Source organism: Hyla sarda, unplaced genomic scaffold (genome assembly GCF_029499605.1).
Source record: "Hyla sarda isolate aHylSar1 unplaced genomic scaffold, aHylSar1.hap1 scaffold_543, whole genome shotgun sequence".
NCBI lineage: Eukaryota > Metazoa > Chordata > Amphibia > Anura > Hylidae > Hyla > Hyla sarda.
Genome location: NW_026610554.1, coordinates 212,633 through 229,064, shown reverse-complemented (window position 1 = coordinate 229,064; position 16,432 = coordinate 212,633). Strand labels below are relative to the sequence as shown.

At 46.0% G+C, this 16,432-nt stretch overlaps 7 non-coding genes across 7 annotated transcripts; all 7 read left to right on the top strand.

The window, feature by feature from the left end:
* Window positions 1-946: 946 nt before the first annotated feature.
* On the top strand, window positions 947-1,137 carry LOC130339383 (U2 spliceosomal RNA). The gene has a single exon (XR_008879766.1). It is a non-coding gene; the product is annotated as a U2 spliceosomal RNA (small nuclear RNA).
* Window positions 1,138-3,216: 2,079 nt separating this feature from the next.
* On the top strand, window positions 3,217-3,407 carry LOC130339382 (U2 spliceosomal RNA). Its single transcript, XR_008879765.1, has one exon. It is a non-coding gene; the product is annotated as a U2 spliceosomal RNA (small nuclear RNA).
* Window positions 3,408-5,489: 2,082 nt separating this feature from the next.
* On the top strand, window positions 5,490-5,680 carry LOC130339381 (U2 spliceosomal RNA). Its single transcript, XR_008879764.1, has one exon. It is a non-coding gene; the product is annotated as a U2 spliceosomal RNA (small nuclear RNA).
* A 2,084-nt stretch (window positions 5,681-7,764) lies between these two features.
* LOC130339379 (U2 spliceosomal RNA) lies at window positions 7,765-7,955 on the top strand. The gene has a single exon (XR_008879762.1). It is a non-coding gene; the product is annotated as a U2 spliceosomal RNA (small nuclear RNA).
* A 2,089-nt stretch (window positions 7,956-10,044) lies between these two features.
* LOC130339378 (U2 spliceosomal RNA) lies at window positions 10,045-10,235 on the top strand. Its single transcript, XR_008879761.1, has one exon. It is a non-coding gene; the product is annotated as a U2 spliceosomal RNA (small nuclear RNA).
* A 2,091-nt stretch (window positions 10,236-12,326) lies between these two features.
* On the top strand, window positions 12,327-12,517 carry LOC130339377 (U2 spliceosomal RNA). Its single transcript, XR_008879760.1, has one exon. It is a non-coding gene; the product is annotated as a U2 spliceosomal RNA (small nuclear RNA).
* A 2,083-nt stretch (window positions 12,518-14,600) lies between these two features.
* Window positions 14,601-14,791, top strand: LOC130339376 (U2 spliceosomal RNA). The gene has a single exon (XR_008879759.1). It is a non-coding gene; the product is annotated as a U2 spliceosomal RNA (small nuclear RNA).
* The last annotated feature ends 1,641 nt before the right edge of the window (window positions 14,792-16,432 follow it).

Sequence of the window (16,432 nt, the reverse complement as noted above, 5' to 3'; positions counted from 1 at the left end):
GGGTTTAAAAGTGATTTCGGCGGAGAATATATATATATATATATATATATATATATATATATATATATATATACGCGCACACACACACATATATATAAACGTATTCTCCGTTGAGATATTGCAGCCGCTGCTGTGTCCAGGCCCAGGAGCCTTAGCACTGTGCTGTGATGTCACTCAATACCACTGACATCACTAGGTGTAAACAACATCTCTCCTTTGCTGTGTATGTGACTATGGAGCTGTTTGGTGATGTCGTCTATTATGGCCTTCATAGAAGCAACAGGAGATTGTTGCATCCATCTAGAACCCTCAGAACTACAGTGCTATGATGTCACTCACTTCCACAGGCCTTGCAGAGTGTAAACAACAACAACCCAGCTTTGTTGTGTATGTAACCATAGGGATTTGTGATGTCACCTAGAACCTTCACAGCAGCGACAGCTTTATGAGGAGCATCAGCACTGCTCTGCCTGAGCAGAACCATCACCGCCATAGGTTGTCAAATAACCCGGGTTTAACCCACACAGGTAAGTCCAATGGGGTGCAGGCATGTCCTCTATGCTTACAGCTTCCCGTGGGTGTTGGTTTGATACCGTTTGGGGACAGCCAAGGAGGCATCTGCAGGCAACAAAGGTAGGTGTGTGCTTGTGTGTGTGTTTCCTATGCAGATCCTAAGCCCAGTGTCACATGCAAGTAGGAGGAGTAAGAAGGGTTCCTGGCAAATCCGGGTTATGGATTGCATTTAAAAAGGCCCCGTGGGAGTGCAATGGGCCCCTGTCTTGCTGCTTAGCAATAATGGTATGGGTTTAGGTTCTGCTGTGTGTACTGGTGGTTGACTGCCCCCCAGCCCAGAGTGTGCATGGAAAATTGTCTGGCAGCCTCCCTGACAGCAAGCAGTGATAGTGCCCATGAAGGGGACCTTGTTGGGCCCGCCCCTTTCACGGTTATCGCTTCTCGGCCTTTTGGCTAAGATCAAGTGTAGTATCTGTTCTTATCAGTTTAATATCTGATACGTCCCCTATCTGGGGACCATATATTAAATGGATTTTTGAGAACGGGGGCCGATTTCGAAGCTTGCTTCCGTCGCCCTATGCATTGACCCGATATGGCAGTATCTTCGGGTACAGTGCACCACCCCCTTACAGGGTTAAAAAGAAAGATTCCTACTTTCATTGCTACCTGCTTGCTGGCTAGCCAGCTAGCCAGCCCTGTGGGCCTTGCTGCTGCTGCTGCTGCAGCCAAAAAACAAAAGGTGGTGCTGCTGCTGCTTCTGCTTCTGCTTGTGTCTGGCCGCTGTTGGAGCGTCCAGGCACAGGACTTCTGCTGCTGCTGACTAAATGGCCTCCTTAATTGGATCATTTGAGTAGCCAGCACACCTGTGCAGGTAGGGCATGACATGATAGGCAGCTGCCTTGATAGCGGGTGGGTGCTGAATGTTCCTAATTGACAAAATAAGATTAATGCTTATGAAGAAATATAAAATCTCATCCCTTCCCCAATATCGCGCCACACCCCTACCCCTTAATTCCCTGGTTGAACTTGATGGACATATGTCTTTTTTCGACCGTACTAACTATGTAACTATGTAACATAACATGGGGGGGGGGGGTCTCCTGGCTGTTCACACAGGTGTGTCATTGCTGTACATTGACCATGCATTGCTTCTGTGGTATTGCAAAGGCAAAGACAAATGCTTCCAGCCATCCATTGCACTAATGGATTGGTCATCAGCTGGCTGTCTATGTCCCGCATCAATATAGACCAAAGTACAGAGGGTTAGGCTATGCTATTGTGCACCTACCTGATGCATCAGAAGGTGCGAGGCCCTTGCTAAATTCTGTGCACAGACTTTGAGATCTATGCTTTAGACTGTATCTAAACCTGCTCCAACATGGACTGACATTCTGGCCTACTTTCAGCCGATGCGACTTGTCTGTCGCTGAACAGTCGCTTTTTATGTATTCAGCACCTATGTATAATGTTGTAAAAATGCTCTAGAAGCTAAAGTCGCAGAAATGTCACACATATTTGGCCTGCAACTTTCTGTGCGACAAATTCAGACAGGAAAAATCAGTATAAATCCTTAGAAAATTATCCCCCAGTGTCTCCATCTGCTGGCGGTATTGAATAAGCATTGCTGCACTGATGGGGTATGCATTAGACGAAAAAAAAGAAGAAAAAGAAGAATAATACGCCCAGAAAAGAGGGAAAAGGAGAAAAACGTAAAAAAACCTGAAAAAAAAGTAAGAGGAAGAGAAGGGAAAAAAAGGTGGAAATGGGTTTAAAAGTGATTTCGGCGGAGAAATATATATATATATATATATATATATATATATATATATACGCGCACACACACACATATATATAAACGTATTCTCCGTTGAGATATTGCAGCCGCTGCTGTGTCCAGGCCCAGGAGCCTTAGCACTGTGCTGTGATGTCACTCAATACCACTGACATCACTAGGTGTAAACAACATCTCTCCTTTGCTGTGTATGTGACTATGGAGCTGTTTGGTGATGTCGTCTATTATGGCCTTCATAGAAGCAACAGGAGATTGTTGCATCCATCTAGAACCCTCAGAACTACAGTGCTATGATGTCACTCACTTCCACAGGCCTTGCAGAGTGTAAACAACAACAACCCAGCTTTGTTGTGTATGTAACCATAGGGATTTGTGATGTCACCTAGAACCTTCACAGCAGCGACAGCTTTATGAGGAGCATCAGCACTGCTCTGCCTGAGCAGAACCATCACCGCCATAGGTTGTCAAATAACCCGGGTTTAACCCACACAGGTAAGTCCAATGGGGTGCAGGCATGTCCTCTATGCTTACAGCTTCCCGTGGGTGTTGGTTTGATACCGTTTGGGGACAGCCAAGGAGGCATCTGCAGGCAACAAAGGTAGGTGTGTGCTTGTGTGTGTGTTTCCTATGCAGATCCTAAGCCCAGTGTCACATGCAAGTAGGAGGAGTAAGAAGGGTTCCTGGCAAATCCGGGTTATGGATTGCATTTAAAAAGGCCCCGTGGGAGTGCAATGGGCCCCTGTCTTGCTGCTTAGCAATAATGGTATGGGTTTAGGTTCTGCTGTGTGTACTGGTGGTTGACTGCCCCCCAGCCCAGAGTGTGCATGGAAAATTGTCTGGCAGCCTCCCTGACAGCAAGCAGTGATAGTGCCCATGAAGGGGACCTTGTTGGGCCCGCCCCTTTCACGGTTATCGCTTCTCGGCCTTTTGGCTAAGATCAAGTGTAGTATCTGTTCTTATCAGTTTAATATCTGATACGTCCCCTATCTGGGGACCATATATTAAATGGATTTTTGAGAACGGGGGCCGATTTCGAAGCTTGCTTCCGTCGCCCTATGCATTGACCCGATATGGCAGTATCTTCGGGTACAGTGCACCACCCCCTTACAGGGTTAAAAAGAAAGATTCCTACTTTCATTGCTACCTGCTTGCTGGCTAGCCAGCTAGCCAGCCCTGTGGGCCTTGCTGCTGCTGCTGCTGCAGCCAAAAAACAAAAGGTGGTGCTGCTGCTGCTTCTGCTTCTGCTTGTGTCTGGCCGCTGTTGGAGCGTCCAGGCACAGGACTTCTGCTGCTGCTGACTAAATGGCCTCCTTAATTGGATCATTTGAGTAGCCAGCACACCTGTGCAGGTAGGGCATGACATGATAGGCAGCTGCCTTGATAGCGGGTGGGTGCTGAATGTTCCTAATTGACAAAATAAGATTAATGCTTATGAAGAAATATAAAATCTCATCCCTTCCCCAATATCGCGCCACACCCCTACCCCTTAATTCCCTGGTTGAACTTGATGGACATATGTCTTTTTTCGACCGTACTAACTATGTAACTATGTAACATAACATGGGGGGGGGGGGGTCTCCTGGCTGTTCACACAGGTGTGTCATTGCTGTACATTGACCATGCATTGCTTCTGTGGTATTGCAAAGGCAAAGACAAATGCTTCCAGCCATCCATTGCACTAATGGATTGGTCATCAGCTGGCTGTCTATGTCCCGCATCAATATAGACCAAAGTACAGAGGGTTAGGCTATGCTATTGTGCACCTACCTGATGCATCAGAAGGTGCGAGGCCCTTGCTAAATTCTGTGCACAGACTTTGAGATCTATGCTTTAGACTGTATCTAAACCTGCTCCAACATGGACTGACATTCTGGCCTACTTTCAGCCGATGCGACTTGTCTGTCGCTGAACAGTCGCTTTTTATGTATTCAGCACCTATGTATAATGTTGTAAAAATGCTCTAGAAGCTAAAGTCGCAGAAATGTCACACATATTTGGCCTGCAACTTTCTGTGCGACAAATTCAGACAGGAAAAATCAGTATAAATCCTTAGAAAATTATCCCCCAGTGTCTCCATCTGCTGGCGGTATTGAATAAGCATTGCTGCACTGATGGGGTATGCATTAGACGAAAAAAAAGAAGAAAAAGAAGAATAATACGCCCAGAAAAGAGGCGAAAAGGAGAAAAACGTAAAAAAACGTGAAAAAAAAGTAAGAGGAAGAGAAGGGAAAAAAAGGTGGAAATGGGTTTAAAAGTGATTTCGGCGGAGAATATATATATATATATATATATATATATATATATATATATACGCGCACACACACACATATATATAAACGTATTCTCCGTTGAGATATTGCAGCCGCTGCTGTGTCCAGGCCCAGGAGCCTTAGCACTGTGCTGTGATGTCACTCAATACCACTGACATCACTAGGTGTAAACAACATCTCTCCTTTGCTGTGTATGTGACTATGGAGCTGTTTGGTGATGTCGTCTATTATGGCCTTCATAGAAGCAACAGGAGATTGTTGCATCCATCTAGAACCCTCAGAACTACAGTGCTATGATGTCACTCACTTCCACAGGCCTTGCAGAGTGTAAACAACAACAACCCAGCTTTGTTGTGTATGTAACCATAGGGATTTGTGATGTCACCTAGAACCTTCACAGCAGCGACAGCTTTATGAGGAGCATCAGCACTGCTCTGCCTGAGCAGAACCATCACCGCCATAGGTTGTCAAATAACCCGGGTTTAACCCACACAGGTAAGTCCAATGGGGTGCAGGCATGTCCTCTATGCTTACAGCTTCCCGTGGGTGTTGGTTTGATACCGTTTGGGGACAGCCAAGGAGGCATCTGCAGGCAACAAAGGTAGGTGTGTGCTTGTGTGTGTGTTTCCTATGCAGATCCTAAGCCCAGTGTCACATGCAAGTAGGAGGAGTAAGAAGGGTTCCTGGCAAATCCGGGTTATGGATTGCATTTAAAAAGGCCCCGTGGGAGTGCAATGGGCCCCTGTCTTGCTGCTTAGCAATAATGGTATGGGTTTAGGTTCTGCTGTGTGTACTGGTGGTTGACTGCCCCCCAGCCCAGAGTGTGCATGGAAAATTGTCTGGCAGCCTCCCTGACAGCAAGCAGTGATAGTGCCCATGAAGGGGACCTTGTTGGGCCCGCCCCTTTCACGGTTATCGCTTCTCGGCCTTTTGGCTAAGATCAAGTGTAGTATCTGTTCTTATCAGTTTAATATCTGATACGTCCCCTATCTGGGGACCATATATTAAATGGATTTTTGAGAACGGGGGCCGATTTCGAAGCTTGCTTCCGTCGCCCTATGCATTGACCCGATATGGCAGTATCTTCGGGTACAGTGCACCACCCCCTTACAGGGTTAAAAAGAAAGATTCCTACTTTCATTGCTACCTGCTTGCTGGCTAGCCAGCTAGCCAGCCCTGTGGGCCTTGCTGCTGCTGCTGCTGCAGCCAAAAAACAAAAGGTGGTGCTGCTGCTGCTTCTGCTTCTGCTTGTGTCTGGCCGCTGTTGGAGCGTCCAGGCACAGGACTTCTGCTGCTGCTGACTAAATGGCCTCCTTAATTGGATCATTTGAGTAGCCAGCACACCTGTGCAGGTAGGGCATGACATGATAGGCAGCTGCCTTGATAGCGGGTGGGTGCTGAATGTTCCTAATTGACAAAATAAGATTAATGCTTATGAAGAAATATAAAATCTCATCCCTTCCCCAATATCGCGCCACACCCCTACCCCTTAATTCCCTGGTTGAACTTGATGGACATATGTCTTTTTTCGACCGTACTAACTATGTAACTATGTAACATAACATGGGGGGGGGGGGTCTCCTGGCTGTTCACACAGGTGTGTCATTGCTGTACATTGACCATGCATTGCTTCTGTGGTATTGCAAAGGCAAAGACAAATGCTTCCAGCCATCCATTGCACTAATGGATTGGTCATCAGCTGGCTGTCTATGTCCCGCATCAATATAGACCAAAGTACAGAGGGTTAGGCTATGCTATTGTGCACCTACCTGATGCATCAGAAGGTGCGAGGCCCTTGCTAAATTCTGTGCACAGACTTTGAGATCTATGCTTTAGACTGTATCTAAACCTGCTCCAACATGGACTGACATTCTGGCCTACTTTCAGCCGATGCGACTTGTCTGTCGCTGAACAGTCGCTTTTTATGTATTCAGCACCTATGTATAATGTTGTAAAAATGCTCTAGAAGCTAAAGTCGCAGAAATGTCACACATATTTGGCCTGCAACTTTCTGTGCGACAAATTCAGACAGGAAAAATCAGTATAAATCCTTAGAAAATTATCCCCCAGTGTCTCCATCTGCTGGCAGTATTGAATAAGCATTGCTGCACTGATGGGGTATGCATTAGACGAAAAAAAAGAAGAAAAAGAAGAATAATACGCCCAGAAAAGAGGCGAAAAGGAGAAAAACGTAAAAAAACGTGAAAAAAAAGTAAGAGGAAGAGAAGGGAAAAAAAGGTGGAAATGGGTTTAAAAGTGATTTCGGCGGAGAAATATATATATATATATATATATATATATATATATATATATATACGCGCACACACACACATATATATAAACGTATTCTCCGTTGAGATATTGCAGCCGCTGCTGTGTCCAGGCCCAGGAGCCTTAGCACTGTGCTGTGATGTCACTCAATACCACTGACATCACTAGGTGTAAACAACATCTCTCCTTTGCTGTGTATGTGACTATGGAGCTGTTTGGTGATGTCGTCTATTATGGCCTTCATAGAAGCAACAGGAGATTGTTGCATCCATCTAGAACCCTCAGAACTACAGTGCTATGATGTCACTCACTTCCACAGGCCTTGCAGAGTGTAAACAACAACAACCCAGCTTTGTTGTGTATGTAACCATAGGGATTTGTGATGTCACCTAGAACCTTCACAGCAGCGACAGCTTTATGAGGAGCATCAGCACTGCTCTGCCTGAGCAGAACCATCACCGCCATAGGTTGTCAAATAACCCGGGTTTAACCCACACAGGTAAGTCCAATGGGGTGCAGGCATGTCCTCTATGCTTACAGCTTCCCGTGGGTGTTGGTTTGATACCGTTTGGGGACAGCCAAGGAGGCATCTGCAGGCAACAAAGGTAGGTGTGTGCTTGTGTGTGTGTTTCCTATGCAGATCCTAAGCCCAGTGTCACATGCAAGTAGGAGGAGTAAGAAGGGTTCCTGGCAAATCCGGGTTATGGATTGCATTTAAAAAGGCCCCGTGGGAGTGCAATGGGCCCCTGTCTTGCTGCTTAGCAATAATGGTATGGGTTTAGGTTCTGCTGTGTGTACTGGTGGTTGACTGCCCCCCAGCCCAGAGTGTGCATGGAAAATTGTCTGGCAGCCTCCCTGACAGCAAGCAGTGATAGTGCCCATGAAGGGGACCTTGTTGGGCCCGCCCCTTTCACGGTTATCGCTTCTCGGCCTTTTGGCTAAGATCAAGTGTAGTATCTGTTCTTATCAGTTTAATATCTGATACGTCCCCTATCTGGGGACCATATATTAAATGGATTTTTGAGAACGGGGGCCGATTTCGAAGCTTGCTTCCGTCGCCCTATGCATTGACCCGATATGGCAGTATCTTCGGGTACAGTGCACCACCCCCTTACAGGGTTAAAAAGAAAGATTCCTACTTTCATTGCTACCTGCTTGCTGGCTAGCCAGCTAGCCAGCCCTGTGGGCCTTGCTGCTGCTGCTGCTGCAGCCAAAAAACAAAAGGTGGTGCTGCTGCTGCTTCTGCTTCTGCTTGTGTCTGGCCGCTGTTGGAGCGTCCAGGCACAGGACTTCTGCTGCTGCTGACTAAATGGCCTCCTTAATTGGATCATTTGAGTAGCCAGCACACCTGTGCAGGTAGGGCATGACATGATAGGCAGCTGCCTTGATAGCGGGTGGGTGCTGAATGTTCCTAATTGACAAAATAAGATTAATGCTTATGAAGAAATATAAAATCTCATCCCTTCCCCAATATCGCGCCACACCCCTACCCCTTAATTCCCTGGTTGAACTTGATGGACATATGTCTTTTTTCGACCGTACTAACTATGTAACTATGTAACATAACATGGGGGGGGGGGGGTCTCCTGGCTGTTCACACAGGTGTGTCATTGCTGTACATTGACCATGCATTGCTTCTGTGGTATTGCAAAGGCAAAGACAAATGCTTCCAGCCATCCATTGCACTAATGGATTGGTCATCAGCTGGCTGTCTATGTCCCGCATCAATATAGACCAAAGTACAGAGGGTTAGGCTATGCTATTGTGCACCTACCTGATGCATCAGAAGGTGCGAGGCCCTTGCTAAATTCTGTGCACAGACTTTGAGATCTATGCTTTAGACTGTATCTAAACCTGCTCCAACATGGACTGACATTCTGGCCTACTTTCAGCCGATGCGACTTGTCTGTCGCTGAACAGTCGCTTTTTATGTATTCAGCACCTATGTATAATGTTGTAAAAATGCTCTAGAAGCTAAAGTCGCAGAAATGTCACACATATTTGGCCTGCAACTTTCTGTGCGACAAATTCAGACAGGAAAAATCAGTATAAATCCTTAGAAAATTATCCCCCAGTGTCTCCATCTGCTGGCGGTATTGAATAAGCATTGCTGCACTGATGGGGTATGCATTAGACGAAAAAAAAGAAGAAAAAGAAGAATAATACGCCCAGAAAAGAGGCGAAAAGGAGAAAAACGTAAAAAAACGTGAAAAAAAAGTAAGAGGAAGAGAAGGGAAAAAAAGGTGGAAATGGGTTTAAAAGTGATTTCGGCGGAGAAATATATATATATATATATATATATATATATATATATATATATATATACGCGCACACACACACATATATATAAACGTATTCTCCGTTGAGATATTGCAGCCGCTGCTGTGTCCAGGCCCAGGAGCCTTAGCACTGTGCTGTGATGTCACTCAATACCACTGACATCACTAGGTGTAAACAACATCTCTCCTTTGCTGTGTATGTGACTATGGAGCTGTTTGGTGATGTCGTCTATTATGGCCTTCATAGAAGCAACAGGAGATTGTTGCATCCATCTAGAACCCTCAGAACTACAGTGCTATGATGTCACTCACTTCCACAGGCCTTGCAGAGTGTAAACAACAACAACCCAGCTTTGTTGTGTATGTAACCATAGGGATTTGTGATGTCACCTAGAACCTTCACAGCAGCGACAGCTTTATGAGGAGCATCAGCACTGCTCTGCCTGAGCAGAACCATCACCGCCATAGGTTGTCAAATAACCCGGGTTTAACCCACACAGGTAAGTCCAATGGGGTGCAGGCATGTCCTCTATGCTTACAGCTTCCCGTGGGTGTTGGTTTGATACCGTTTGGGGACAGCCAAGGAGGCATCTGCAGGCAACAAAGGTAGGTGTGTGCTTGTGTGTGTGTTTCCTATGCAGATCCTAAGCCCAGTGTCACATGCAAGTAGGAGGAGTAAGAAGGGTTCCTGGCAAATCCGGGTTATGGATTGCATTTAAAAAGGCCCCGTGGGAGTGCAATGGGCCCCTGTCTTGCTGCTTAGCAATAATGGTATGGGTTTAGGTTCTGCTGTGTGTACTGGTGGTTGACTGCCCCCCAGCCCAGAGTGTGCATGGAAAATTGTCTGGCAGCCTCCCTGACAGCAAGCAGTGATAGTGCCCATGAAGGGGACCTTGTTGGGCCCGCCCCTTTCACGGTTATCGCTTCTCGGCCTTTTGGCTAAGATCAAGTGTAGTATCTGTTCTTATCAGTTTAATATCTGATACGTCCCCTATCTGGGGACCATATATTAAATGGATTTTTGAGAACGGGGGCCGATTTCGAAGCTTGCTTCCGTCGCCCTATGCATTGACCCGATATGGCAGTATCTTCGGGTACAGTGCACCACCCCCTTACAGGGTTAAAAAGAAAGATTCCTACTTTCATTGCTACCTGCTTGCTGGCTAGCCAGCTAGCCAGCCCTGTGGGCCTTGCTGCTGCTGCTGCTGCAGCCAAAAAACAAAAGGTGGTGCTGCTGCTGCTTCTGCTTCTGCTTGTGTCTGGCCGCTGTTGGAGCGTCCAGGCACAGGACTTCTGCTGCTGCTGACTAAATGGCCTCCTTAATTGGATCATTTGAGTAGCCAGCACACCTGTGCAGGTAGGGCATGACATGATAGGCAGCTGCCTTGATAGCGGGTGGGTGCTGAATGTTCCTAATTGACAAAATAAGATTAATGCTTATGAAGAAATATAAAATCTCATCCCTTCCCCAATATCGCGCCACACCCCTACCCCTTAATTCCCTGGTTGAACTTGATGGACATATGTCTTTTTTCGACCGTACTAACTATGTAACTATGTAACATAACATGGGGGGGGGGGGGTCTCCTGGCTGTTCACACAGGTGTGTCATTGCTGTACATTGACCATGCATTGCTTCTGTGGTATTGCAAAGGCAAAGACAAATGCTTCCAGCCATCCATTGCACTAATGGATTGGTCATCAGCTGGCTGTCTATGTCCCGCATCAATATAGACCAAAGTACAGAGGGTTAGGCTATGCTATTGTGCACCTACCTGATGCATCAGAAGGTGCGAGGCCCTTGCTAAATTCTGTGCACAGACTTTGAGATCTATGCTTTAGACTGTATCTAAACCTGCTCCAACATGGACTGACATTCTGGCCTACTTTCAGCCGATGCGACTTGTCTGTCGCTGAACAGTCGCTTTTTATGTATTCAGCACCTATGTATAATGTTGTAAAAATGCTCTAGAAGCTAAAGTCGCAGAAATGTCACACATATTTGGCCTGCAACTTTCTGTGCGACAAATTCAGACAGGAAAAATCAGTATAAATCCTTAGAAAATTATCCCCCAGTGTCTCCATCTGCTGGCGGTATTGAATAAGCATTGCTGCACTGATGGGGTATGCATTAGACGAAAAAAAAGAAGAAAAAGAAGAATAATACGCCCAGAAAAGAGGCGAAAAGGAGAAAAACGTAAAAAAACGTGAAAAAAAAGTAAGAGGAAGAGAAGGGAAAAAAAGGTGGAAATGGGTTTAAAAGTGATTTCGGCGGAGAAATATATATATATATATATATATATATATATATATATATATATATATATACGCGCACACACACACATATATATAAACGTATTCTCCGTTGAGATATTGCAGCCGCTGCTGTGTCCAGGCCCAGGAGCCTTAGCACTGTGCTGTGATGTCACTCAATACCACTGACATCACTAGGTGTAAACAACATCTCTCCTTTGCTGTGTATGTGACTATGGAGCTGTTTGGTGATGTCGTCTATTATGGCCTTCATAGAAGCAACAGGAGATTGTTGCATCCATCTAGAACCCTCAGAACTACAGTGCTATGATGTCACTCACTTCCACAGGCCTTGCAGAGTGTAAACAACAACAACCCAGCTTTGTTGTGTATGTAACCATAGGGATTTGTGATGTCACCTAGAACCTTCACAGCAGCGACAGCTTTATGAGGAGCATCAGCACTGCTCTGCCTGAGCAGAACCATCACCGCCATAGGTTGTCAAATAACCCGGGTTTAACCCACACAGGTAAGTCCAATGGGGTGCAGGCATGTCCTCTATGCTTACAGCTTCCCGTGGGTGTTGGTTTGATACCGTTTGGGGACAGCCAAGGAGGCATCTGCAGGCAACAAAGGTAGGTGTGTGCTTGTGTGTGTGTTTCCTATGCAGATCCTAAGCCCAGTGTCACATGCAAGTAGGAGGAGTAAGAAGGGTTCCTGGCAAATCCGGGTTATGGATTGCATTTAAAAAGGCCCCGTGGGAGTGCAATGGGCCCCTGTCTTGCTGCTTAGCAATAATGGTATGGGTTTAGGTTCTGCTGTGTGTACTGGTGGTTGACTGCCCCCCAGCCCAGAGTGTGCATGGAAAATTGTCTGGCAGCCTCCCTGACAGCAAGCAGTGATAGTGCCCATGAAGGGGACCTTGTTGGGCCCGCCCCTTTCACGGTTATCGCTTCTCGGCCTTTTGGCTAAGATCAAGTGTAGTATCTGTTCTTATCAGTTTAATATCTGATACGTCCCCTATCTGGGGACCATATATTAAATGGATTTTTGAGAACGGGGGCCGATTTCGAAGCTTGCTTCCGTCGCCCTATGCATTGACCCGATATGGCAGTATCTTCGGGTACAGTGCACCACCCCCTTACAGGGTTAAAAAGAAAGATTCCTACTTTCATTGCTACCTGCTTGCTGGCTAGCCAGCTAGCCAGCCCTGTGGGCCTTGCTGCTGCTGCTGCTGCAGCCAAAAAACAAAAGGTGGTGCTGCTGCTGCTTCTGCTTCTGCTTGTGTCTGGCCGCTGTTGGAGCGTCCAGGCACAGGACTTCTGCTGCTGCTGACTAAATGGCCTCCTTAATTGGATCATTTGAGTAGCCAGCACACCTGTGCAGGTAGGGCATGACATGATAGGCAGCTGCCTTGATAGCGGGTGGGTGCTGAATGTTCCTAATTGACAAAATAAGATTAATGCTTATGAAGAAATATAAAATCTCATCCCTTCCCCAATATCGCGCCACACCCCTACCCCTTAATTCCCTGGTTGAACTTGATGGACATATGTCTTTTTTCGACCGTACTAACTATGTAACTATGTAACATAACATGGGGGGGGGGGGGTCTCCTGGCTGTTCACACAGGTGTGTCATTGCTGTACATTGACCATGCATTGCTTCTGTGGTATTGCAAAGGCAAAGACAAATGCTTCCAGCCATCCATTGCACTAATGGATTGGTCATCAGCTGGCTGTCTATGTCCCGCATCAATATAGACCAAAGTACAGAGGGTTAGGCTATGCTATTGTGCACCTACCTGATGCATCAGAAGGTGCGAGGCCCTTGCTAAATTCTGTGCACAGACTTTGAGATCTATGCTTTAGACTGTATCTAAACCTGCTCCAACATGGACTGACATTCTGGCCTACTTTCAGCCGATGCGACTTGTCTGTCGCTGAACAGTCGCTTTTTATGTATTCAGCACCTATGTATAATGTTGTAAAAATGCTCTAGAAGCTAAAGTCGCAGAAATGTCACACATATTTGGCCTGCAACTTTCTGTGCGACAAATTCAGACAGGAAAAATCAGTATAAATCCTTAGAAAATTATCCCCCAGTGTCTCCATCTGCTGGCGGTATTGAATAAGCATTGCTGCACTGATGGGGTATGCATTAGACGAAAAAAAAGAAGAAAAAGAAGAATAATACGCCCAGAAAAGAGGCGAAAAGGAGAAAAACGTAAAAAAACGTGAAAAAAAAGTAAGAGGAAGAGAAGGGAAAAAAAGGTGGAAATGGGTTTAAAAGTGATTTCGGCGGAGAAATATATATATATATATATATATATATATATATATATATATACGCGCACACACACACATATATATAAACGTATTCTCCGTTGAGATATTGCAGCCGCTGCTGTGTCCAGGCCCAGGAGCCTTAGCACTGTGCTGTGATGTCACTCAATACCACTGACATCACTAGGTGTAAACAACATCTCTCCTTTGCTGTGTATGTGACTATGGAGCTGTTTGGTGATGTCGTCTATTATGGCCTTCATAGAAGCAACAGGAGATTGTTGCATCCATCTAGAACCCTCAGAACTACAGTGCTATGATGTCACTCACTTCCACAGGCCTTGCAGAGTGTAAACAACAACAACCCAGCTTTGTTGTGTATGTAACCATAGGGATTTGTGATGTCACCTAGAACCTTCACAGCAGCGACAGCTTTATGAGGAGCATCAGCACTGCTCTGCCTGAGCAGAACCATCACCGCCATAGGTTGTCAAATAACCCGGGTTTAACCCACACAGGTAAGTCCAATGGGGTGCAGGCATGTCCTCTATGCTTACAGCTTCCCGTGGGTGTTGGTTTGATACCGTTTGGGGACAGCCAAGGAGGCATCTGCAGGCAACAAAGGTAGGTGTGTGCTTGTGTGTGTGTTTCCTATGCAGATCCTAAGCCCAGTGTCACATGCAAGTAGGAGGAGTAAGAAGGGTTCCTGGCAAATCCGGGTTATGGATTGCATTTAAAAAGGCCCCGTGGGAGTGCAATGGGCCCCTGTCTTGCTGCTTAGCAATAATGGTATGGGTTTAGGTTCTGCTGTGTGTACTGGTGGTTGACTGCCCCCCAGCCCAGAGTGTGCATGGAAAATTGTCTGGCAGCCTCCCTGACAGCAAGCAGTGATAGTGCCCATGAAGGGGACCTTGTTGGGCCCGCCCCTTTCACGGTTATCGCTTCTCGGCCTTTTGGCTAAGATCAAGTGTAGTATCTGTTCTTATCAGTTTAATATCTGATACGTCCCCTATCTGGGGACCATATATTAAATGGATTTTTGAGAACGGGGGCCGATTTCGAAGCTTGCTTCCGTCGCCCTATGCATTGACCCGATATGGCAGTATCTTCGGGTACAGTGCACCACCCCCTTACAGGGTTAAAAAGAAAGATTCCTACTTTCATTGCTACCTGCTTGCTGGCTAGCCAGCTAGCCAGCCCTGTGGGCCTTGCTGCTGCTGCTGCTGCAGCCAAAAAACAAAAGGTGGTGCTGCTGCTGCTTCTGCTTCTGCTTGTGTCTGGCCGCTGTTGGAGCGTCCAGGCACAGGACTTCTGCTGCTGCTGACTAAATGGCCTCCTTAATTGGATCATTTGAGTAGCCAGCACACCTGTGCAGGTAGGGCATGACATGATAGGCAGCTGCCTTGATAGCGGGTGGGTGCTGAATGTTCCTAATTGACAAAATAAGATTAATGCTTATGAAGAAATATAAAATCTCATCCCTTCCCCAATATCGCGCCACACCCCTACCCCTTAATTCCCTGGTTGAACTTGATGGACATATGTCTTTTTTCGACCGTACTAACTATGTAACTATGTAACATAACATGGGGGGGGGGGGGGGTCTCCTGGCTGTTCACACAGGTGTGTCATTGCTGTACATTGACCATGCATTGCTTCTGTGGTATTGCAAAGGCAAAGACAAATGCTTCCAGCCATCCATTGCACTAATGGATTGGTCATCAGCTGGCTGTCTATGTCCCGCATCAATATAGACCAAAGTACAGAGGGTTAGGCTATGCTATTGTGCACCTACCTGATGCATCAGAAGGTGCGAGGCCCTTGCTAAATTCTGTGCACAGACTTTGAGATCTATGCTTTAGACTGTATCTAAACCTGCTCCAACATGGACTGACATTCTGGCCTACTTTCAGCCGATGCGACTTGTCTGTCGCTGAACAGTCGCTTTTTATGTATTCAGCACCTATGTATAATGTTGTAAAAATGCTCTAGAAGCTAAAGTCGCAGAAATGTCACACATATTTGGCCTGCAACTTTCTGTGCGACAAATTCAGACAGGAAAAATCAGTATAAATCCTTAGAAAATTATCCCCCAGTGTCTCCATCTGCTGGCGGTATTGAATAAGCATTGCTGCACTGATGGGGTATGCATTAGACGAAAAAAAAGAAGAAAAAGAAGAATAATACGCCCAGAAAAGAGGCGAAAAGGAGAAAAACGTAAAAAAACGTGAAAAAAAAGTAAGAGGAAGAGAAGGGAAAAAAAGGTGGAAATGGGTTTAAAAGTGATTTCGGCGGAGAAATATATATATATATATATATATATATATATATATATATATATATATATATATACGCGCACACACACACATATATATAAACGTATTCTCCGTTGAGATATTGCAGCCGCTGCTGTGTCCAGGCCCAGGAGCCTTAGCACTGTGCTGTGATATCACTCAATACCACTGACATCACTAGGTGTAAACAACATCTCTCCTTTGCTGTGTATGTGACTATGGAGCTGTTTGGTGATGTCGTCTATTATGGCCTTCATAGAAGCAACAGGAGATTGTTGCATCCATCTAGAACCCTCAGAACTACAGTGCTATGATGTCACTCACTTCCACAGGCCTTGCAGAGTGTAAACAACAACAACCCAGCTTTGTTGTGTATGTAACCATAGGGATTTGTGATGTCACCTAGAACCTTCACAGCAGCGACAGCTTTATGAGGAGCATCAGCACTGCTCTGCCTGAGCAGAACCATCACCGC